The following is a 25,539-nucleotide window of genomic DNA, read 5'->3' as shown; positions in this document are numbered from 1 at the left end:
GGTAGGGTAATCAGAGAGACAGAAGTCACAAGGGTCAAAAATACTAGCACAGACAAAGAGTACCTTTGGTGAATTTATTAGTACACCGACCACAGCCGAGGAAAGAGTATCTGAGCTGGAGGAAATGTCAACAGACACTTCCAAATTAAAAAGCATAGAGACAAAGATCAAAAAACACTGAAAAACTATGAAATGTGGGCCCACCATAAAAGGTATAATACATGTATAAGGGAATACTAGATGAGGAAGAGGAGAGACAGAAACAGAAGAAATATCCGAAACAATACTGAGAATTTCCCTAAATTAATGTCAGATATAAAAACCACAAGTGCATAAAGCTTAGAGAACACTAAGCAAGATAAATGCCAAGACATACATACGCACCCCAAAAAACAACATAAAACACCACTATACCTAGGCATATCCTTTCAAACTACAGATAAGGAAAAGTTCCTGAACGATAGCAGTGGGGAAAAAAATACTGGTGTTAGAGAAGCAAAGATAAAGATTATATCTGGCTTCTCAGAAATTATGCAAGCAGTAAAAGAGAACCGTGAGACATATAAAGCGCTGAAAAAGAAAAACAAAACAAAATTCCAACCTAGAATTTTGCCTTTGTTCCCCCACTACCACCACCACCACCACCACACACAGTGCCCAGGGCCTTGTGTGTGCCAGAAACCTAGAATTCCGTACCCTTGAAGCCATCCTTCAAAACAGTGCACACTGGTGTATACATGTAATTCTAGTTGAACTGGGAGACTGAGACAAGAGAATCAAAGCTTGGAGGCCAGCATGAGCAACTTAGGGGCAGGGCAGCAAAGGAGGCAGACAGAGACAAAGACAAAAACATAGAGAAAATCCATGTGCTCACGGGTACTGCCAGTGATTACTTTTTAGATACAACGCCAAGGCACAATCCATGAAAGAAATGGTAAGATGGGCTTCATCAAAAGCTGCTCTGCAAAAAATACTGTCAAGGGAACGAGAAACAAAGTGACAAGTTAGAAGAAAATATTTTCAAGAGAAATATTCGGTAAAGGACTCTTATCAAAAATATATATAAACTTGACAGTCAGACAAGGAACAACTTATTTTTTTAAAAAATGGGCAAAAGACCTGTAGAGTTACTTCACCAAAGAAGATCACTAAATAAGTAAAAACAAAATGTTTATATACGTCAATTATGTCAATTATGGAATTGTGAACTAAAACACAAAGACATGCCCCTATGTACCTATTAGAATAGTCAAAATCCAAGACATCTGAGAACACCAAATGCTGACAAAAATGGGGATACATTCCTGGTAGTGATGCAACCCAGTGTAGCCACTCTGGAAAAGTCTGGCTGTTCCTTACAAAACTATACATTCTCTTACCACACAACTCAGCAATCACACTTTTTAGTGTTTATCTAAAGAAGTGGAAAATGTATGTCACAAACATCATCCATATGGATGTTTATCACAGCTTTATTCCTAACTACCAGCACTTAGAAGAAGCAAGATGTCCTTCAGGAGATGAATAAATAAACCAACTCTGACACATCCAGACAAAGGAATGTTATTCACCAAAAAGAAATCAGCCAGTAAGCCATGAAAAGACATGCGGAAAACTTAAATGCCTTTTATAAAAGAAGCCAATGTAAAAAAGGCTACATACTGTACGATTCCAACTATATGACATTCTAAAAAGGCAAAAGTGGGGAGACAGTGAAGACTTAGAGGCTGCCGGGGTTAGGGAGGGAAGGGGGACAAATAGAGCTACGTAGGTATATAAAGGAACATACGCATTTTACATTTGTCCAGACCCACAGAACACACAACACCAAAAATGAACCTGTGGAGCTAAGTCGGGGGGAGGGTAAACCTGACTGACTTTGGGATCTACCCAAAGTGTGACTGGTGGATCACACTTTGGGGTACATCTGGCAGGTCATGGAAGAATGGCTTTAAGGTCTATGTCCTTTGCCTCTTCCTCTCTTGAGCTATTTCCCTGCTCATCATGACCTGAGAAACTTTGCTCCACCACGTTTCTGTCTTAGAACAACTCAACCACAGACTGAATCCTCTAAATGCATGAGCTAGATTAAACCTCTCCTTCATGTCATGGATGTCGTGGATGTCATGTCCCAGTTCTGGGAAGGTTGGCTAACACAGAACAATGGCACCAGAGAAGTAGGGTCATTGCTGTGATTGTTCTTATGTAGCTTAGAAGCCTTTGAAACTGGTTTATGGGCGGAGTTTCTCAATATCACTAGAGAAGCCCCAGGACTGGATGGGTAATTCACATTGGCAGGAATGCTAACATGAAAGTTCAAGAGTTTTCACGTGTAACAAGGACTCCACTGACAGATGGACTAGAGGACAGGTGTGTTATACTCTGACAGAAAAATGGTTTATATTTTGTCCATGTCCTGCAACTTTACAGAAAGACTGAGATTAAGAACAGTGGAGCAATTGATTTGATGAAGGGAATTTTAAGACTTCAAAATCCAGGCTGTGGGATGGAAACTGCTGGTTGCTTCTATTCAAATTTACAGGGAGAATCGGGGGCAAAAACCGAACTAAAATATTTAAATTGACTTAAATTGAACCCAGAAGAAACACATATGAAGTTGGGGCTAAAGGAAATGTGGTTGGGTATGGTGGCACATGCCTGTGATCCCAGCACTGAGAAGGCTGAGGCAGAAAGATTGCTGCAAATTTAAGGCCAGTCTGGGCTACAAAGTGAATTGCATAGTTGAAACCCTGCATCGAAAAGACAAAAAAAAAAAAAGAAAAGAAAATGTGGTGGCTAAAAAAAACTGGTGCTATTAAAAAGAAATCAACTACTTGTACAGGATACAAAGAAACATGCCATGAAGTAATCTCAAAACTCAGCAAGACCCCACCCATCAAAAGCACAAGGGTACAAAAGCATCGGCCCTTCATTTGAAGAGTGTTTCTGGGATCCCTGCTCAAGGAAGACCTCCTAGGGAACTGGTTCTCCAAGATTCATTTCCCCATGCTCAGTCATCCAGGCATTCAGAGGCTACTGCACCATGGTCCAAGGGGCCCTAGCTACTGCTTCCACTGACCGGAGACCTTGGCATCATTTGCGTGATGTTGGTTTTATCAGCATGCGGAATGTAAGAGTTATGGAGTCGAGAGCATTTCATCTGAATGCCTGGAAGCCCAGACAAAGATCCCCTGAGAAGGCAGTACATGAAGCCGGGGGGATGAGGGTAAAGGTGCAGTGGATACCCCAGGAAATCAGAGATGCCAAGAATGAGAAGCAACTGTTCAAGAAAACTACAGCCTAACAGTGGAGCCAGTCTAAAAGGGGAGCCAAGCCGAAGAGTGGAGCCCCCAAAGTGAAACCAGCCCAAAAGAAAAGCCATGTGGGCTGCAGCAAACAAGGTCACAGAAATGCGCCTGCCAAAGCTCTCTGTGACTCAGACCTTACACCGTATACCCTGAATGCAACACATGTAGCGGCCACAAATTCAGCAGTGCTGCTCCGCCATGATGCTGCTGCTTTGGAGCCAGTAAACCACGGAATCTCCTAGGCTATACAGGTTGAGTTCTGTTACAGAATTCTTCATTTTAGAAAAGAAAAAACAAGACCAAAGAGGTCAGGTCCTATGTAAGTTAAAAACAGAAGAAAACATGAGCCAAATTAAATTTCCCTTCCTTTAAGTTGTAGGGTTGGGGATGGTGTCCCACCAACAGGAATGTTAATATACAACTCTAAAATAAATACAAAAATGTGATGAGTAATAATGACTTATTATAAATAACTTTTCTACTTAAAATTACTTACCAGAGACCAAAGAAAATGAATAAAAAGATTAAGAGGCCAGTGAGACTCTATTACCACCAAAGAGGCTTCAAATCAAAAAAGCACACAAAACCTGCCTATATTGTCAGTTCATATATGTTGCCATTAAATATAGCCCAAAATGCCATCACTTGGGCCACAAAATGAGTTCAAGGTCAGCCTAAACTACTAATGAAACTATCTCATAAAGACAAAAAAAAAAAGCTATCATCGTTAAGGATTTTTTTTTACATTTCTGACAAAAATTTCCAGCAGATTTTCCCAATTAGGTTTTTACTTCCTGTATGAGGGCAGTCCATCCTGTTCATTGTTTCTATTTCTTGTTACGTAAGAGTTCCTCTACAATAAATGCTTGTTCAGAACTTCTCCATTGGTATTTGTTTAGCAAGGTTCTTGTGAAGTATTCTGGCGACAAATAATAACCATTATGTTCATATCATTTTCAGATAGCTAAAAAGAAAACCAATAACTTTTTTTTTAAGACATCCTAACTCCTGCCCTCTTTTTAATTTACATAGGAATCAAAGACATTAACCTTTTGGTGTCATTTTCTCATTTCTAAAATGAAAGAATTGTTTAATAGAACTGAACCTAGGTAACAATCATCAGTGGCAGCTAAGAGCAGCCTATGAAACAAATTTTAAAAATAAAAAGAGGAGAGTAAATGATACTCTCTTTTAACTCCGAAGTACTTATGTGTGACTTGGGATCGGAGCCCCTGGTCACGCCTGAGATTTCCCGTGGAAGAGCCCTCTCTTTTATAACACAGCTGCTCTCCCTAAACTCCTGCTCCGCTGCCATCCCCTTTCTGGGGTCTCAAAGAGTTCACATTCACGTTCCTTGCAGCAAGGAGGGGCCTTGTGACAGTTTTGGGTAACTGAATGGGAAGTAGGAAGTGCGCTGGGCACTTCTGAGGAGGCTACTGATTTTGTTGAGAAAATGATGTGTACAGCAGAAAAGGCCTCTCCCCTTCTCTTCTGGCTTTACAGGGGCAGAGTTGGTAGATGTGGCCATGTCTGAAAGAGGGAAGACAGGGGAGGGAGAAGAGGGGAGGGGAGGGGAGGGGAGAGGGGAGGGGAGGAGGAGGAGTGGGGGGGGAGACAGAGTGAGCAGAACAGAAGGAGCCCCTCTGGAGGATGAGTGGAGACCAAATGGTGATGACAGCCCTCCAAAGCCTCCTGCACACAATGGTGCTCCCCACTTCCTTTCATCCTCCCACCTGAGAGAGCGCTGGGGTTCTAATTAATGAATGCAAGTCACACACCTAAGTTAAAACATTCTAGTGACCACGTTTAAAAAGAAAAACCAGATGAACTCAACTTCAAGATTATATTTTATATAATTCAATACATCAAAGAATATCATCACAACAGATACATCATGACAACAGATACTCAAAATGAGTAATTCACATTCCTTTTTCATGTTAAGTCTCTGAAATCCAAGGTGTATGTTACATTTCAGCACACATCGATGTGAAGTCAGAATTTTCACTGCTCACCAGCCACCTTATTAGACAGAAGCTCCTGTAGTAGACAGCTCAGATAAACACGAAGTACTCAGTTAATCAAATGGGCAAAAACCATGCTGTTAGGTTTCTGAACCCAAAGTAGTATGCAGATCGCTACTATCAGGATGGCAGAATTAAAACTCTTGGGTCACTGAGGACAGCCCCTTGGACTCTGGTGACAAATGTGCCCAATCTGAGAAACTATCAGAAGGCGTGTGGGGTATTTTTAGGCTTACCTTCAAAGCAATAAAAACACACACGGATTTCTATTTCACATTCAATTTAAGGAACTCTCAGATTTCAGACTGAAAACACTGCGCAGCAGAAAAACCACCAGCCTGGAGTCAGGAGGTCTCTATTCTCATCTCAGTTCTGCCACCAAACTCCGCAAACTCTTTTCTCTAAGGATGCCCCACTTTCCCACTAAAAACACTGTTCTAATCCTTGCAAACCATCTTTTTACTTACTTTTATTATTTTATTTTATTCTATTTTAGAGAGGAAAAAACTAAGCAAAACAAAACAGAATAAAGCCAATCAAAACAAGACAGTGTAAATGACACAGGATTTCAAAACAAGCTAACAGGAAAGCAGCAGTGTTCCCATAATGCCTCACGGTGTCTTCAAAATAGCTGCCCATACCTTCCGACATAGTAAAATCAAACAAACACAAAAACAGAATAGAACCAATGAAAACAAAACAACGACTGCAATACAAGGCTTCAGAACAAGATAATAGTAAATCCCAAATAGCTACTGTATTGTATCTTGTTATCCTCAAAACAGCAGTCCATGTCATCAGATACAAAAATCAAACAAGATGAAACCGAATAAAACCCAGGCAAACAAAACAATGAGAATGATACAGGATTTCAAAATAAATTAATAGGGACTTAACAATGGCCATAACCTTCAGAATAAGATCCCCCAGATGCCACACTGGGTATTGTTATCCTCTGAATAGATGATCAGACTACTGGCTTTAGTCCTGCAAAGTCAGTGAAACCCTAAACACTACAAGCCTTAAGTTGTATTTTACCTCCTTAGCTGTCATGGCAGCCTGTGCTTCTCTGGATCAGCCAGTCGCTTACAGGGGATGGGATGCGGGCACAGAGACATGTTGGCTTTTGTTGTCTCCCCTCCCACAGGCAGGAAGGGGCTGGCGTCTGGCCGTCCACCAGTCAGATCTCCCAAGGCACCAACTCACAGGAGGTCTGAGCCTCTGTTGACTTCTTGCTCTCCTCCTCAGCAATCCACAAATGGCCCAAACCATATTTTTAATAATCCACTGGAGAACCTCGCTTACACACAGCATAAAGTTCCTACTCTAGTTTTGAAACTCATAGTCTTTGCTCTTGAAAATCAGACTTGCATTTACCTTCAAAAAGATACTCAGATATGTTCATAATTCCAACCATTTCCCACTTTTCAAAATTCCATACAATGAAAAACATTAAAGAGAAATTATTCCCAAGTTTTTTCACACCCTATAAGAGAATACTTCTGGATCAAAAATCCTGAACTGACCTTGAACAATTAAAGAATCTTTTATTATCCACTGAACTACCCCAGCTTTAATCCCCTGTTGCCAATGGTTTCTCTGGCCTGCTCAGTAGGACCAAGCCTGATGCCCTGATGCCCTGGGAGAAGGGAGGTACGAAGCAGGGGGGCAGGCTTCATGGAGCAGGCACCCCAGGAATGGGTGGGAAACAACAAACGAGCCACAGGGGCAGCACAACTTCAGGTAATACACAGCGATATAACATTAAAGCTAACATCTGAGAACATACGCTCCTGAACAGTCACTGATTCACTCCTCATGACATTTTTACATGAAAAAGTTGAAGCGCAGAGACTTTGGTGCTAAAAACAGAGAGAGAGATGGGGGAGGAGAGGAGAGTGGACACAGCGGAGAAGGTAATATCAAGAGCTGGGTGTGCCACTCTAACAGGCCGGGAAAGGTCTGCCTGAGGTCATTTGGGCAGGAACTTGACTAGAGACCTAACACACAGAGTGCGAAGAGCAGAGGGCTCCCGACAGAGCCAACAGCAAGGACAAGAACGGATGACCCTGGAGAGCAACAGGAACAGAAAGGAGAAACTGTGGTTAAAACGTCTGGAGAGGGGAGGAGCAAAGATGGTGCATAGATAACAACTGGCTACAGAGGCTCCCTGAGATACTCAACTTAGAATTCAACATAATACAGAGTAGGGAGTCCCAAACACAGGGAGATGAATTCTCTTGTCCCAAGAAACTAAGGTGAGAAGAATCAACCAAACATACAGTCCCCGTGCTATTTTTGGAATAGCTAAAGGTTCAGTACTCCCGCCACAGCCAGCGACTAGCCAACCATCCAAGGTCCCGCCTAGACTTGCCAAGCCGTCTGAGGTCCTGCTGCTTTGACTCACTGGAGGCCCAGTTACATTGAGTTTGGGGGTCAGCGAGCCCAACGGAGAGCTGAGTTGGCAGGGAGCCTGCATCAACCTGTGGTGAGTGACGGGAGTGGAGCCATTCCACAGAAAGCGGGGCTCCAGTGGACAACATTCTGGGACCGGGCAGGACTGGCAAGTACTAGGGGCAGCAGTGACTTCAGTCACTTGTTCCTTTCCCAAATGAGATTGGTGGAGTGAGCTAGGCCTGGGTCACGTGACCTGGCTGAGACCCAACAGGTTATCCGAAATCAAGTCCCTACAGTGGTGGCGCACACTAACCACACTAACCCAGGGAAGTCTCAGAAGTTTGAATGACCGGGAGGGAGACGCAGCAAAGTAATACAGTGCAAGCCACAGCAGCTTGACTGACCTGGAGGGGAAGGGCCAGTATATGCTGTCCCTGTCTGCAACTCATTAGCACACGGCAGTGGGGAGGGTCATCTAGCCAGCACACTTCAGAAGAATTGTAACCAACAAAGAAAGAAACTGGGGCCTCCTGGAAGAAGCAAAAAAGATGGGAAGAGGAAGCAACAACAAAAAGTCCCCAGGTCCCAACCCTGAGAACACTGACCCAGGACAGGTAAATACAAATGAGAATGAGAACAGCAAACATACAATATCAGACACGGTGCCAGTGGACATAAAGAGATATATTTGGGACCTCATAGACAAGTTCAAAAGTGAAATATTGAGACTGCAGCCCTTCTAGGGAGAGAACCAGCACTGTCTCCTGAGATCCATGCCATGTTGGAACTTAGGACGCTGGGAAGCCAAGCAAGCACCTCCCCTCCATGGTAAGCAGTGGTGGTCTGGCAAACTGTGGCCCTTCCAGGGGGAGAACCAGCAGCAGCTTCTGAGATCCACACCATGTTGGAACTTAGGATGCTGTGAAACCAAACCACCAGCCTGCCTCCCTGCTGGGCAGTAGTGAGCCTACTGATGGTGATGCATGGCCTAGAGCCAAATATCCCATTCCCCTATCCCCCTTCTCTTCCCCTCCTCCTCTACCGCCCATTAGCAAATGGGAACCAGAAATCTGAGTATCTCCTGGGAGGTTGACATAGCAAATAAGGGGGACTTTCTTCTACCATCTCTCTGAAGGCAAATATTTTTATTACTGTTTTGCTCTTTTCTGATTAATGGTACTGCTCTATTCAATATTCTGTTTTAATAAGTTCTATAGTGTTCTATATTTCATCTCATTTTGATATACGTGATTGAAAGAACTATTATAAAGATAACAAAATATGCTGTGATACCTATTACTGTTATCCCGGTAACCTGCTGTGAAGTTCTGTACCAATTTCCCTGTATGATCTTAGTTGGCTTTATTCTGTCTTGTTCTGTTGTAAACTTTCAAAATAAAATTTTAAAAAAGGTGAAATATTTAGCCAAGTAAAGCAAGATATAAGAAGATTAATAAAAGAGATAATAAGCACCCCTCAAGCAGACACAGACGAAAGAAGGGAAGAACTCAAAGGAGAGAACCATTTGATGTAGAATATAGAAAATATATAAAATACATGAAGCAGATTCAAAGAGATTATCAGGAAATTTAAAACTCTATGGCAAAATCAGCTTGAAAGAAACTAAGGATAGACTATCCAAACTGGAGGACAGTTTTGCAATGTGGGAGTATGAAAGGGAAAACTTTTTAAAAATAACAAGGAAACAAGCATTAACAATACAAAGGCTAGAAGACCACAAAAGGATCTATAACTTGAGAATAAAAACTGTGAATGAAGAAGCAGGGGTACAAACAAAGGAACTATAAAGGTTATTCACAGAAATAATTAAGGAAAACTTCCCAAACATAGGAAAAGGAAATGATATTCTGATATATGAGGCACACAAAACTCCAGCCACCTACAACCAAAACAGAGCTACATCCAGGCATATAATAATCAAGATCCTGGAAATTCAATGTAAGAACAGAATATTAAAAGCTGAGACAAGAAACAGATAACCTACAGAGAATGGCCCATCAGAATAACAGCAGACTTCTCGACACAAACCATCAAGTCAAGAAGAGACTGGAGGGAAATATTCCAAGAAAAAAAATAACCTCCATCCCAGGTTGATATACCCTGATAAACTGTCTCTAGAAATTAATGGAGAAACAAGATGCTTCCAAGACAAAGGGGAACTTGGGAAATTTGCAACCACCAATCCAATTCCACAGAGAATACTGCAGGGCATTCTAGAGAGAGAGAAAAGTACTAGGATTCCAGGAACAGTGGCAGAGAGGCCTCAATGAATGGAGCAGAAAACAGAACAAAGAAGATAACCAGACAACTGATGGCAAAAAAAAAAGAGCATAACAGAAATGAGGCAGAGAAGATTTCATTCAAAACTGATACGATTGATAGTATCAAGTCTGACAGTATAGGCAACTACACTGAAGATGACAAGACTCTGTGATATACATTCTGGTTTGATAACTGCCAGTTTTTGAAGTTCTATACTATATACAAAGTTGTGTTTTTATTAATACTGTTATGTACTGGTATATTCAATTATACTATGTTATGTACTTACTGTTATGTTATGTACTTACTGTTACTGTTATGTACTTATATTTTCAATTATACTATGTCTGATGATATAGCCAATTCTATTGAAGATAACAAGAGACAACACAGGAACTATGGTAGAACTATTCATACAATGGTCTTATATGTTTATATCACTACATGTGTTTATAGGAATATGTTTTGTTTTGCCTTGCTTTGTTTTGTTTCTCCCTCTAATATAGAAAGGATAGAAATACATGTTAAGACTCATGCATGTGTAGAATCTATAAACAGTTTACGAGAACTGATCATATGACACATAATGAAATGAACAGATACTCTGAAGAAAAAGACACACTAAAATACCCAGTGCTGATCCTGGAGTGTCATAATGTAAAACCCAGCAATAGTATCATTCTTTGTTCAGAGTGATATTAGCCTGCTTGGGCTTATTCAATCTCAACATAATTGAAGATATGGATAACTGCATGTATGTTTAAGTGTATAGGATTGATAATCATATTTCTAAGTTTTTGTCAGATAGTTGAACAGAACTGGTTGCAATCTCACTGTTTGAATCCCCACTTTATAAGCTCCACCTTAGTATCTTGAATAACTATTGGTAAGAAGACAATCTGAAATCATCAACTAGTGATTTCTTATTGTTTATTTTTTCTTTGAAATTATTATTTCTACCCATTTTCTGTTTTGTTTAATCTTTCTTTAAATTAAATTAAAAAAAAAAAAGACACTACAGTACCCAGTGCTGATCCTGGAGTGTCATGATGTGAAATCCAGCAATACTATTATTCTTTGTTCAGAATGATTTTAACCTGCTTTAGTTTGTTTAATCTAAACATAAATGGAGCTATGGATAACTGCATGTATGTTTAAGTGTATAGGATTGACAACAATGTTACTAAGTTTCTGTTGGACAGTTGAACAGAACTGCTTGCAGTCTTGCTGTTGAATTCCCACTTTACATGTTCCATTTTTGTATCTTGAACAACTATTTGTAAAACGGCAATATGTAAACATCAACTAGTGATTTCTTACTATTCATTTTTTTCTCTGAATGTATGTATTATTCTACCTATTTTCTGTTTTGTTTAGTCTTTCTTTAAATAAAATTTTTAAAAAAGAAAATGGAAATAAAATAAAAAATAAAAAAAGGAAAGAAAACATCTGGAGAAGACAGAGAGGCACTAGGGGGAGATAATTTTGATACAACTACAATCAAAGTTCAATGAGAGTATTTTAACCTGAGGAATAACATGGGGACTTTTAAAAGTTCCCTCTGGGAGGCTGAGGCAGGAGGATCATAAGATCAAGTCCAGCCTGCACAATCTAGCAAAACTTTGTCTCAAAATAAAAATCAGACCAAAGATGTAGCTCAGTGCAAAAGCCCTGGGTTGAATCCCCATGCCACAAAAAATTTAAAAAAGAATCAAAGAAGCCAGATGGACAGAGAAGATACACATGGACTGGGTGAAGCTTCCCTTCACTACCTGAAAAGCTCAGACAATGAGCTTGTTTCCTTTCCTTCCTGACCCTGCCTTATAGCTTCTTTTCTATGTTTAGATGCCCCAGTGACAGAATCACTTATTCTAAATTGCAGTGAGATCAGAGAAGACTCTAGTATCACCCTTCAGATTCCTTGTAACTTTTTTTTAAAAGGGTAAAATTAAACGTAACAAAACAGATTAGAAGCAAACAATATAAGAGACACAGATTTCAAAGGAAGACAAGCAGAGATCTTCACTGTCTATCATATTGTCTGTTGTTTTCTTCCAAATAGTTTTCCATATCTTCACACACAATGAATTCTTCTAAAACAAAATAGTATTAGACTGATCAGAACAGGATGATGAAGGCATTTCAGGTCTTCAAGACCAGACAATAGGGAAGTCAACAATGGCTGCCATAGTCTCTCTCATTCTCTTCAAAATAGCTGTCCATACCTTCATGTATGTTGAAATTAATCCTTTTAACTTTTATTCCAATGTCTTCTCAACCCAGAGTTGATTCAACACAACATATATGGGAAATAAAGCAGAAAACATCTACTTCATGATCAAAAATCATTTTGGGCTGCTGCTGAAATATACCCAAAATCTTGCCATCATTTTCCTCAATAAGTAATTTATGACTCAAATCCAAAAGGTTCCAATAATACCCAAAGGCTGAAGCCATTAGTAATATACCTGCCTCTCACTTAAACAATACTAAAGATCCCCAGGGGTACTGGGGCAGCAGATCTGCAAACTCCACCACTAATTCCTCCTGTCCCTGGACGTGCACACCATCGATCCCATCAAGAAGTGGAATCCACCTCCTTCCCTTTGAATTCAAACTGGCTTTCTGACTTACTGTGAGCCACACAGTGAGGCTGAAGTAATGTGCTTAGTTCCAGACCTAGGTTTCAAGATAAACAGCAGCTTCTACATCTCAAACTTGGAACCTAGCACCATGATGGATGAAAGCTAGTCTACGTACTACAGGACAGGAAACAGTGCAGAAGAGAAACAAGGAGCTCGGGTCTCCAGCCGACATGAGACATCACAGGCATTCCACAGGCATTCCAGGCCCAGCTGAACTTGGAAACAAAAAGAATCTGCTATATTAGTGACACCAGCTGACACCACATAGAACTAAAGAACCGGGCAGCAGAGCCCAACCAACATACAAAACTGGGAGAGGTTTCCGTTCATTATGTTTTGGGATATTTGTGTATCATTTCAACCGAAAGCTGGAAATTCCAGTTGGAAATATGAACTGGAGCAAGAGCAAACAAAAGGCATATATTTTTCAGGAATGGCAAGTTCTCCACGGCTACCAGGCGTGATTCGGTTTTGTTGCTATTCAATGAATCACACCTCGTACAAGCCCCATTACTGTGCCTGTCACACTCAGCTATGCAGAGAATGGTTTGAGGGATTCCACTGAGGACAACTGATGAGCACAACTGAAGCAGATGATCTGTGCGCATACCACATAACTTTTTGCTTCTTTTTCTCTCTACCTCACAGGCAATATCATCTTTCCTCACTCTGCTAAATCCTAGCCATGGTATGAATGTTTACGCTCCCCCAAACTTCACAGGCTAAAATCTCATCATCAGTGTGATAGTACAGGGTGGCAGGGACTTTGAGAGGTGACTGGATCTTGAGGGCACAGTTGTCAGCAGCTTTATAAAAGAAGCCTCGAGACATGCCTTGATCCTTTCAGTCATGAAGACACAGCAGCACGGCCGCCATCCATGAAACGGGAGATAGGCCCTCACCAAACCTCAATGTGCGGAGTGCTTCTTAGACTTCCCAACCTCTAGAACAGTGATAAATAAATGCCTGTTGTTTATAAGCTTTCTGGCTTGTGATATTTTCTATAGAAGCCCAAACAGATTTTTTTCAGGTTCTACTTTAATCTACTCGTCCATACATTCAGCCCTATTTCACTGGGCACAGCTATAGGTCAGATACTCTTCTAGGTGCTGGGGATACAAAGTAACAATGACCCCAGAAACCAGTGATAAAATATAAGAAACAGGGATGTCAGGGAAGACTGACCAGGGATGTAATGGAAGTGAGAAAGTGAGCATTCCAGGCAGAGGGATGAGCAAGTACAAAGGTCCTGGAATCCTGATGTTTAGTAAAGAGCCCAGTGATTAAGACGAAGAGTAATGAATGCTACAGTTTGGGCACATTTGTCGCCCAAGAGTTGATGTGCTAGAAACTTGGTTCCCAGCAGAGTGCCACTGACACAGTGGGACTTTATTAGGAGTTGGGCCCTAATGGAAGGTAATTAGGTCATATAAGTGCCATTCTCAAAAGAGATTAATCTTAAGTCCTAAGGGACTGGAGTAGTTCCCATGAGGATGTGTCGTTATGACAGAGCCTGGCACCTTCCTGTCACATAAACTCCCATCATGCGATGCCATCTCCTGTGAGGCCCTCACCAGAGGTAATCAGATGCCACTGCCAGGTTCTTAAATCTCTAAAAGAGCTAATAACCCTTTTTACTTTATAAAGTTCCACACCTGAGGTATTTTGGTATAGTAACACAAAACAGACTAAGAGGCCTGGAGGAAGCAAGGGTATAGACTCCAGAGGAACGCGCAGATAATGGCCAATATTTGGTTATGCTTTCAGTCTAATAAAAAGTGTATCTCCTTACAGCCTTTCCCAGTCCCCAAATGAGGGTCTACTGATCACTTCTCTTTCTTGGGCTTTTATTTATTCATCAGTTTATATCCTATGAATTTCTATTAATCTCTTATGCATCAGTTCTTCTTCCTCCACTCTGTTTCAAGGGAAAAACCTGTCCCACTTTCCGCTGTACAACCAAGGTGTGGCATCTAAGAAACATTCAGTAAATCTTTGGCGAGGGTGACGAGGGTGATTTAATCTCTGAGAGTTCCTTCCAGCTGTAAGATCTATGATTCCTTTCAATTCTCTTGACAAACCAGATTGCACAACAATTCAGAAAGAAGACTGACAACTTTGTAGATAGTTTTGAGATTATAGTCATGTCACTTCTAGTGTTTCCATCCACACATGGCCAGGATGAATTACATCAGTTTTTGCTTTTGTTTTGTGTTTTGTTTTGTTCTGTTTTGTTTAAGTGAAGGGTGCGCCACTTGGATAGGAGTACACTTATACAGAACTACTTTTTAGTATTTGTATTTATGCTTAAGCTACCTGAACCCCAGGAGGAATACAAAGTACTACTAAATAAATGTTATTCTGATGTGACCCATCAGTAGCCACTAATGATGGTCTCAAATTCTTTGCTTCTTCATACAGTGAAATGTAGAGGACAATTGTACTGCCACAGTTTCCTTAAGTCTAGGTTGACCCCTGTGACTTAACTGACCTTCAGTATGCAGGAGGACTGATTCTGGCTCTTATGAAGCTGTGCCACAAGAAGCCTCACCTTGAAACTTTCAACCACACCTTTTGATAAATAGCTTTTGAGAAGCTTCCAAACTCACCTAGAAGAAAGCTACACGAAGAGATTACATGTTAGTGCTCAGATCAAGTGCCCAGACAGACCCAGCATCACCCGTCGGCAGCCTGGCCTAGGCAATCAGTGTGTACCTGGAGAATCCATCTCAGAAGTGGATGCATCAACCCCAGCTGCCTCAGGTGGTATCATATGCATCAGAGACAAACTGGCCAGCTGAGCATGAAAGAATGAGCAAAATTAATGATAGTTTTAATATACGAACTTGGGGAGAGTTGGTTATATAGTAGTATATCGTTACAAAAAAAACCTCCCCCCAAAAAGAATCATCATGCAACATCACTACTGCTCCATAACTCACTAGAATACCTCACTCCTAGTAATTTATAAAAATTAGACTCACACATTCCGAAGTTCAACCAATGTTCAGTAATTGCTCTGTCCAGAGGTATGATTCATGGGACATGAAGCAGACAGCTCAGGTGATTCTGAATGAGTTCCTGAATCAATCATACTAACAGAATTACAGCCAACAAAAGTCACCTCAAATGTATCCAAGGCAAAAGCCATAACATTCATATGGATTGTACAGGTCACAGAATCAGGCTACTGCACAAATTACTCCTAGTTTTTCATTCAGTCACCCCAAAGGCAAGAAAACAATTTACATTACTTTAAAAAAATCATGCATGGGACTTAGAAGCAAAATGTGCAATTCTATCATAAAGATAAAACGATCCAATCACTAAGCTATGATTACATGCAATAGCAGAAATTTCTGAAATTATCCTCAATCAGATGCTACCAGAATAGAAAACGCTCAATTGCAAACAGTCCTCTCCTTTAAAACATCTTTTTTGTTTATACAAAGATGTTCTGTTTCAAAAACTACCTGGAATGGACAAGCATTTCTACACCTGTTGGTCTGAATTTCACTTCTCCCAAAGACTGTCATTTCAGGGTCTGCAAATGAAAAGCTTCTGGGTAATCAGCGCACTCATTTTAAATCCTCTCCTCCTCTTCCTCTTCCCATGTCACTCCTTCAAGTCTTGTCTGGCTCTCCAGAAAAAAACAATGTGAAAGTGTAAAATGCCTTTAACAGGGAAAACGCCATCTTCCACTTTTGTAAGTACATATTTGCTTGAAAAGTAATTCACTAGCAATAATGACAATAAAACCATGACCCAAAAAAGTCAACACTTTTATCATTGACAGCTATCTGGGTGTGTATATTTAAAAAGAAAACTCCAGAATTAATTAAGCAAGAAAAAATTTATTGCCCTCTGATGAGATCATCTAATGAAAGACAAACCATTTCCTTCACATCGAACTGGCCCTTCAGCAGAAGTGAATCATTAGCCAGAAGGAGCTTTGTCTAAAAACATGTATTCATGCTCCTACACCGCATCACCCTTCCAAAACAGGTAGCCAGCGAATGCCATCAGAGGTAGACACAGTGACATTTTAGTTATGTGACTCCAACAATCAATAAAGCAGAACTTAAGCAGGAATCTAAGGAATGAAGCAGGGGGCAGAAACTGTTTTCTTTTCAGTGAGAACTGGGGCAGCTCCTTCCCTCCCTCCAGCTCGAGGAGCTATTATTGACATCAAATTCAAAAGAAAAAGAAGGCATTTGAGTTGATAATGAAAATAAATTTGACTAACTGTCCAACGTCCTTGATACTAAGTTTCTTGCACCTCTTGTATGACCGAGAAAATCAAACCCTGCTCTTTTCTAGAGCAAAAAACAGGTGCTAGAGGAAACGAATGTACTGCAAATTTACCTCTGCGAATCACTAGCATGGAATAGCATGTTCCAACAGACCAGAGCCTGTCACTAGCCACCAAGACACATGTAATTACCTTCTCCATCAGAAAAGGCCTTTTACAAATACACTGATACATAAAAGGAAACCTACAGCATATGGAAATTTGATCCTAATGTTCCGTCAGCATCCCAAATAGCATTTAGAAAAAAATTTGTTATAAACATCAAATTATTTCACTTAATCCTTTCTTTTTCCAATTTTAAGAAGCTCTGTGATGATCTGGTCCTTTCAAGCATCTACCTTACAGATAACTGCTTATGTCTTTTTCCAGTTAGGCCCCATCCTGGGTTCCAGAGATGCACGATGAGTCTGTACTCAAGGCTCCCTTACACCTCAAGGGAACAATAACAAACTTGTCCCAGCCACGTGCAAGAGATCATTTCAGACAGTGTGCTGGGAAGGAAATAAAAGCAGAAAGTAACTCGATAGGGGCTGGTTTGGACTGATTCAGCAGGTCTTACTGAAGGGGTTGACGAGAGATTCACCAGGAGGGGTTAATCAGCAGAGCCCACCTGGAGAAGGGACCACAAGACCAAGGCCGTCAAATGGACACTAACTTGGCTGACGGGAGACACAGGCAGCCTGTGTGTCTGAGACAATGCGCACGAGGGAAACTGGGATGAGACAGAAAACTGGAGACCCCAAGGCCTCGAGGACCACAGTGATCGGTGTGCAGCTCCATTTCATCCCCAGTGAAGCCGCGTGGGGAGGAGGCGGAAGCAAAGGCTTCACCGCATCTGATCTTTCCTTCCTTTAAAATGATGGTTCCAGCTGCGGGGTGGAAAATGGGGGCAAGAAAGTACATGTGAAGGAGCACATCCTGTGCATTAACATGGGGAGGGATGGAGACGGCGGGAGTTTGGGGACACTTTAGGGGCTCAGGAAGTAAAGGGACATGAAGGGAAAAGGGAGGAGTTTAAGTTTTGGCTAGAACCACTGGGTACATGGTGACAGCATTTAACATGCAATAGATGTGAGGTTTAGGGAAGCAAAAGGGAAATCAACATTTCTTCTCTTTTAGCTCCCTCGATTCAGAGATAAAGATGTGATACACTGAGCATGTAAATGACTGAGCCAAAGACTGGCCAGTCAGCCAGCAGGAATTACAACCTAACTTTCTACTTCCCTTCCAAACTCTTTCAATTAAGAGTATTAAACTGGGTTTCCATATTAAATAATTTCCAGTTTTGCTATTACTTATTCACATAAAGGCTCCAAATAATTGCAAGATGAATGAGCACTTAAAAATCAAAACATATGTGAACTGAAACATGCAATAAAATTTTAAACACACACACAATGTATATAAAAATAGTTCGAACATCAATTTCTTGGTTTTGACAACATAAGAGGGTCAGGCAAGAAACTGTCATTGGGGGGAAGCTCAGAGAATGGTGCTGGGAACTCTCTGTACTAATTTTGCAACCTCTTGTCTGAAATTATTTCTAAGTAAAAGGGAGGTAATAAAAACAAAACTTTGCCCAAGGATCCAGAACGAGTGGGAGGCAGCTAAAATTTGGGCCTAGATTAACAGCTTTCTAAATTCTTTTGGTTATACCAAAATCTGTATTCAAAAGTTCTTTAATACCAAAAGAAGCTTTTTTTTAAGACGTGACACCTTTTTGGCACTTGTTTTCTTTAGAGAGACAGCTTTCGTCCTGCCTAAAGGTGATCAGTCTTTGGCTGGATCTGCTTTCTCCAAGCTCAAGAATAACTCATCAGCAGTGAGTGATCCGAGGGCCTAAGTCTGTGCTTGACTGGCTCTGGAAGTCGATGTGAGGTGTGAAATGCTGTTCAGAAACAATTCAAGTATCTGTGCTTTCATTTCCTGAGAGGACTGAGTAAGACACCATAAGTGATTTAAACCACTTGTAAAAGGAACTAGTAAGAAACTTACCAAGAAGTTGATTTGTATGCCACTGAACTAAGGCCTCCCGCTTGCAACAATACTGCAGAGCACTATGAATACTGCTAAGAATAATGGGCTACTGCATCCCCATTTACAGGGCGATGGCAGCACCTAGAACACAAAGAGGTGCTTCAGAGCTGCAGGGAAAGAACAATGAGAAGAATGAAGGCACAGATTAGGGACGGTGAGACTGTGTGAACAGCACCGCAGGAAGCCTGGCGCCCAGAACACCCCGGAAGGGAGTCATGGATCACGGAGAGCTGTTTCCCTCTTAAAGGAATATGTGGAAGTAAACACTGTATCATGCAGAACCATAGAGAGAGACCAGCTAGGATTTGGGACTCTGAGTTTCTCTGAAAACCCATCACTATGGGATCTAACTGCAGCACAGATCTGAAGCCGACGCAGGCTGCATTTTATCCACTGAGGTACACAATGGAATGAAAGTCTCTGTTTCCTAAGATTTAGGTAAATTCAGTGGGTGTGGGGAAGTTAACGCAGTCAACACTCTGGAAGTTGGGAGTTGGGGTGATGGTCTTCTCTGTCCCTGCCCAGGCTTCCTTATATATAAGACTCATTCCCCTCAGCTCATCAAACTTAAATCCGGTGCTTAGATCTCAAGGCCATCCATCAGGTCATCTCCTCTTTTTAAAAACTCATCAGCTCTTCATTAAGACCAACAATCTCTCTGCTGAACTTCCCTCACAGAGCCCGCTCATGAAGAACCTACTCTGTAAAGGGGTCTGTGAGGGCTGTGGTCATGGTAATAAGCTGTGGGTCACGACTTAACTGGGGGGCTTGGTGATCCAAGATAAGGAGAGATTAGGGAAGTTCACAAATGATCATGACAAAAAAATGGAGAAAAATCTCCACAAATTCTACAATGGTTTGAAGAAGGAAACAAATGTTCTGGGTTCCTCAAGGCTATATTCTTCAGAGAAGGTCAAAGAAGAGGTTCAGTGAGAATCTGTTCTCCATGGGGAACAAAATAGCCAATTTAATTTTCACTCTGGTTCGTTTTTTGTCACCCTCTGAGTCTGCCTTCTGTGCTGCTAGCATCACTCCCACAGAGGACAAGATGGCTAGAGCTCCAGCAGTCACTTGGGAAGATGAGATGACCTTCGGAATAGAAGTCGTAAACACAAAGCACAAAAACAGGAGACTTGAATTCTGCTAACTATAGAGAAGTCCTATCAGCCATAGACTCTGGGAACTAGCCACAGACCTTTCGGGATGTACAAATCCTTGACTGCGCGCTTAGAAGCTCTGGCAGAGCTCCATTCACTGGCATTTCTTTGTAGACTACTTTTAAATGTTCAAAAATGCACATGCAGAGGCTTGGGGTGTAGCTCAGTGGTAAAGTACTTCCCTCGTAGGTGAAAGACCCTGCATTCAGTCTTCAGCATAGGGAAGGAAGGAAGAAAGGAAGGAAGGAAAAAAAAAGGGGAGAGAGAGAAGAGACAGACAGACAGAGAAAGGAAGAAAGAGGAGGACACACACACACAACACAGAAATTCACTGGCATGTCAGTCCTCCCCCGCCACACACACTACACACTTCTTAAAGGACACGGGCTCTCGCTTCTATTTCTGATAGAATCCTTCTGATGCTTTTTTGAGCTCATAGCACTTTGTGAACACTCCAAACATGTTAACAAATCCCTTAGCAGATTGAGAAACCTAATACAGCTACACTTCTGAATAACAGAAATAGCACAATGGCTACCTCAGGGCTTGGGAGGAAATCCTTCCCCTTGCTTGGCATTACATGTCAAGAGGCCTGAGTCTCGGTGATGAATGAGTTCCTTCAAAGGAGGTGAAAGGGACGCAAGACAGAAGATTGGAAAAAACATACAAAACCCTAGTGGACAGGAACAATAGGCAAACGCCGCCTGGCTACAAGCCTTGCTAATGCTTCTTGTGGTTAGTACTTAAATGCTAGCATTATCTCATAGCCCCAGTACTTAAAAATCTTGAGAGTAAGCCATGAGTAAGTACACAGGATAAGCTGAAATTAAATCCTCGTGTGAATGTGCAGGGTACACAAAGGCATCTGATCTGTTGGGTTCACCTAATTCTTTTTCTCTTATGTACAATTTTAGAAATGAAAGAAAACGTGGGTTTGGCATGACAAATCTCTTCTGGCAAAACTGAATTCAAAAGAAATAGCAAACATAATAATATACTTTCACAGTGAGAGTTTACCCTGAAGAAACACCTCTCCAGTTTTGACTCCCCAAACAACTTGAAAACTAAGCTGCAGCGCTAATTCAGCACTCTGTTAGGTACTAAGAAAGGAACGATAAACAAAGCTGAGTCCAGTCATCAGGAAAAAAAAACCAAAACTTTCTGGAAAAAGCCAAAGTTTTTCTTTCTTTTTCTTTTTTTCCTGGCCTTCCTCATCTTACACCAGAGGGGGGGGGTCACTTTCTGCAAAGGGCCAAACTAGGAAGCCTTTTCTTTTCACAGCCCATGAGATCTCTACTGAAATTATTCAGCTCTCCCAATGTGGTGTGAAGGCAGCCCGAGACACGTTAATAAACACGCACAGCTATGTCCCAACGAAACCATTTCACAGACACTAAAATTTGAAAGTCGTGATTCTCAAGATTTGCAAAATCTTTTCTTTCTTTTACAACTGTTTAAGAATGTGAAAACTGAACTGGGGATACAGTTTGGTGATTAAGAGTAATAAGCTCATAGGTCAAACAAAAACAGTGGGCAGAGGTGGCCAACAAGCCACAGCCTCCCAGCCCCTACAACTGGTGTCCAGTGGCAAAGTGGCACAGAAAAATCAAAATTAGCTTAGAAACTATTCGCTTGTTTCTTTAAAAAAAAAAAAAAGAAAAACAGACTTGGGAAAGGAAAGAAAAAAGGAGGGATGATTAATTCAAAATATGCTAAAGGAGAAATACATTTGTAAAGAAATCTGCAGCCTATCAGGATGGAAAAGGAAGCAAGAAGCCACGCCTCCAGGGCACCTCCAGGAAATGAGGGGTCACCAGGGGAAGCGAGTTTAGGGCTAACAAGTGGGTTACAGGTTAAACTGGGAGAAAGCGGAACATCATAAAAATGTGGGTAAGTGGAGGAGCCCAGAATTTAAGCTACTACATGCTCAAAATTATCAGTGATCCCATTAGCAAAGCTAAGGCAGTTCCGGTGTGAGAAGTCTATGTATGAATGCTAAAGGACTGATTTGTTTGTCTGTTTGTTTCCTGCAGTATTTCTGGGCATACAAATTCAGGAGTCAATCCAGGAAGTTTTGATTTTTTTCAGTCTCAGATCTGCCCTCTTCTTTAAAAAAGGTTTGGATCTGGGAAGAACTGGGCTGCAAGAGTTCTGACCTCTGGGCCGACTCTTATATCTAAGCAGAACCTGCAAGACTAGAATTTCCAGCCATGAAGAAGGTGAGGGGAATTCTCCATGTGAGGTTCATTATTGTAATTGTTGTAACACTGATGAAATGGAGTCATAACTAGATAGACCAGTTAGAAACTGCCTGGGATAGAGACCAGAGCAAACTGTTTTAAATTTAGTGAAACGAATGACTAATGGCAGGCATTCTGCAAACAGTAAATAGCAGCCACTAAGAAGTGCCAAAGAATCATGCTCGTGGATGGCTGAGCAGAGCTGTGTCTGCCGGCTATCCAGGAAAAGCTGAAAAACACCATAAAGCAAAAAAACTGGCAGTAATAGAGGTCTTAGTCCATATGCTGTCGCTGTAACAAAATATTTGAGACCAGATAGTACATAAAAAAGTTGATTTGGCCAATGTTTCTGGAGGCTGGGAAGCACAGCCCTGGAAGCTGCCTGGCACTGGGGAGGGCCCTCTCCCTGTGTCACAGCAGTGGGGCAGCCCGTACGGGACAGACAGCGAGCTAGCCAGCCCCTTCTCTCCTCCTCTGCTTCTAAAGCCACCTACGCCAAAATGGGGACTCCACTCTCATCAGCACGGCTCACCCTGGTTACCTTCAGAAGCTCCATCTTCTGTTAACAGTATTAACACAGTGCGGGCATTCAGTTTCCAACATAAGAGCTTTAGAGAGACACATGTAGGCACATGTGTCATTAAAGCACATTATTATGGGTGTATAATACCCACATTTGTTCTTTAGAATATTTTTATTGATGAATTATTAATTTTAATTTCATGAGTTTCATTAAACAATGAGTACTTAACAGAAAAAAATATCAAAAAGATACAATACTGAATTTTTGACAATTATTAAGTGTTTATAAAAAAGGAGCAAAATGTTCAACGTTGTTTTTTGTGTACAAAACTCTAAAAACTAACAACAGAAATAAATTCCTATACGAACTACAATGAAAATACCAAGAAAACTCTACAGAAAATCTTTACTCCAATCTTTATCAGACCTCCGGCAGTCTTCACACACGACAACAGCACAGCCCATACACACGGTCACTTACACCGACAGCACGTGTGTTTTGCTTTCCTGGCCTTTTTGTTGGACATACTTGACATCTCACTGGTCTTGCTGTTTTGTCAAGAGGTTCTTATTATATTATATAGGTTGTTATCAGACCATAAAATATTAATAAAAAAGTATTAAATTCTTAATATGCATTGGTTGTTTAGAATAAACATCAATATTTTAAAATCAGATATGTACTTCCTACAAAACCTAAATGGTAACAACCACCAAACCTGTGAGATGGAGCATCAGTGTGGGAAGAAACCCCAATTTGACACTTTTGCACATGTACAACCACCTTGCCATTAGTCATGCCAAATGAGTGAACATGAAGATTGCTTCCTACGTCCTGAGGTATTGCTACTGAGACCACAACCAGTTACCATTATGCTAAAGTACAAATCTACAATGGAAAAGTAGGGGTTTTTTTAAGTATGGGGTTTTTTTTTTTGTTATGTCCCATGGTTCACACAGCATTCCTTCCTTGGTCCCCGAAATTCATGTCGTTCTCATACATAAAAATATCCATCCCATCTCAATAGCCCCAACATCTAAAATCCTTTCTTAAAAGCACCAACTCAGAAGTCCAACGTGTAGTGTCTCACCTCAAAACATGGGTGAGACTCAAGTCATAATTTACCCAGGGGCAAAATCACTCTTGCCATAAAACTGTGAAATCAAAACAAATTATCAACTTCCAAAATTTGATGGTGGGACAGCAACAGGATAGACATTCCCATTTGAAAGGCATCAAGAAAGAGGTCACTGGTCCTAAACAACTTCAAAACTCTATGAGATGAACAACATCAAGCCTTAACGCTCTCCTAGAATAAACTTTCACCCCGAGAGCCACCTCCCAGACATCCTGGGGGATTCGAGCTCCTGAAGTTGTAGGCAGCCCTGCTCCTGTAGCTTTGCTGGGCTCAAGCCAGGCACAGTTCTCACAGGTCGGAGTTTCAGGCCTGCAGCTCTCCCAGGCTTGCCTGGACACTGGTGACTCTACAGTGCTGATGTCTTAGTGACATCCTAACGTCAACAGCTCCACACACATGAGAGTGGCATGGGATGCAAGGAGTCTACCCAGGTTCCTATGCTGAAGCTCTAATTCTCAGTCCCTCAGACTGTGACTGACCTCATGTGCTATGTGATGACGCTTCAGTCAGTGACAGACCACATATGATGACAATCCCATATGAGTACACCGGAGCTGAGCGGTAGCAACAACAAGAACAAAAGAAGAGTGGCTCCCAATCACACATCACCAAATAGCAAGGGACCACCCGAAAAACGTCCATGAGCTTCACCAAAGGCCACGGCTGCAGAGGCAAAAGTCAAATACGTGGCATGAGCAGTGACTTACTGCGTTTTGGTAGGACATTTATGAAATCCCAAAAGGATAAAACCCATCTCCCAGAGTTGAAAAGCAGGGCAGAGTTAGGTGACATCTTGGAAATAGCTACAAAAACCTGAGCGGTGGCCCACACTTGTAATCCCACCACTCTAGAAGGCTGAGGCAGCCTGGGCAACTTAGTGAGATCCTGCCTCAAAATTAAAAATTAAAAATCAGCAGGACATGTAGCTCAGTGCAAAGATCCTGGACTCAATTTCACATATAGCCAAAAAAAGTTTCTTTTTTCTTTTGTGATGGGAGCCTCTCATTCTGAACTTCCCATACCCTAGGAGGAGCTTCGCAAACAGAGGTTAAGATGTCAGAGGTATAACAGAGAAGAAATAGGGCACTCATGATTACTGCTGTGGACCAGACATGGAAACACTGCCTTTGTTTACATAATGCTACATGTTTTAAAAGATTCATCCCCCATCCACTCACTTATCTTAATAACTACCACTGAGGATGTGTAGGAGGCATTTCTTTCACATGTGAAGACTTAAACTTACAGAAAACACACAAACAAAATAATACAGCACACAAAAGGTCAAAGAAGCAGGACTTTATCCTAAACCTACACCCACGTGTCCAGATGCTCGCAAAACATATTCAAAGAATGAAATGCAGTGGGAGACTTGCCTGGGTCTCAGCTTCCTCATCCCAAAACAGGGAACAATAATAGTGTCTGCCTCACAGTATTAACAAACACAACACACTTACGACTAAGTCACACTAAGT

The 25,539-nt window shown here is 41.4% G+C and overlaps 1 protein-coding gene and 1 pseudogene across 10 annotated transcripts in view; both read right to left on the bottom strand.

Annotated features, from left to right (window-relative positions):
- The window catches only part of LOC100716104 (suppressor of cytokine signaling 2), a 259,251-nt gene that overhangs the window by 127,454 nt on the left and 106,258 nt on the right, over nt 1-25,539 (bottom strand). The gene's annotated exons all lie outside the window — the stretch shown is intronic.
- The window catches only part of LOC111753305 (uncharacterized), a 40,420-nt pseudogene continuing 19,010 nt past the window's right edge, over nt 4,130-25,539 (bottom strand).

This window comes from Cavia porcellus, unplaced genomic scaffold (genome assembly GCF_034190915.1).
Source record: "Cavia porcellus strain 051 isolate PalLab524CR breed Dunkin Hartley unplaced genomic scaffold, mCavPor4.1 scaffold_8, whole genome shotgun sequence".
NCBI lineage: Eukaryota > Metazoa > Chordata > Mammalia > Rodentia > Caviidae > Cavia > Cavia porcellus.
This window is presented reverse-complemented; position numbering and strand designations above follow the sequence as displayed.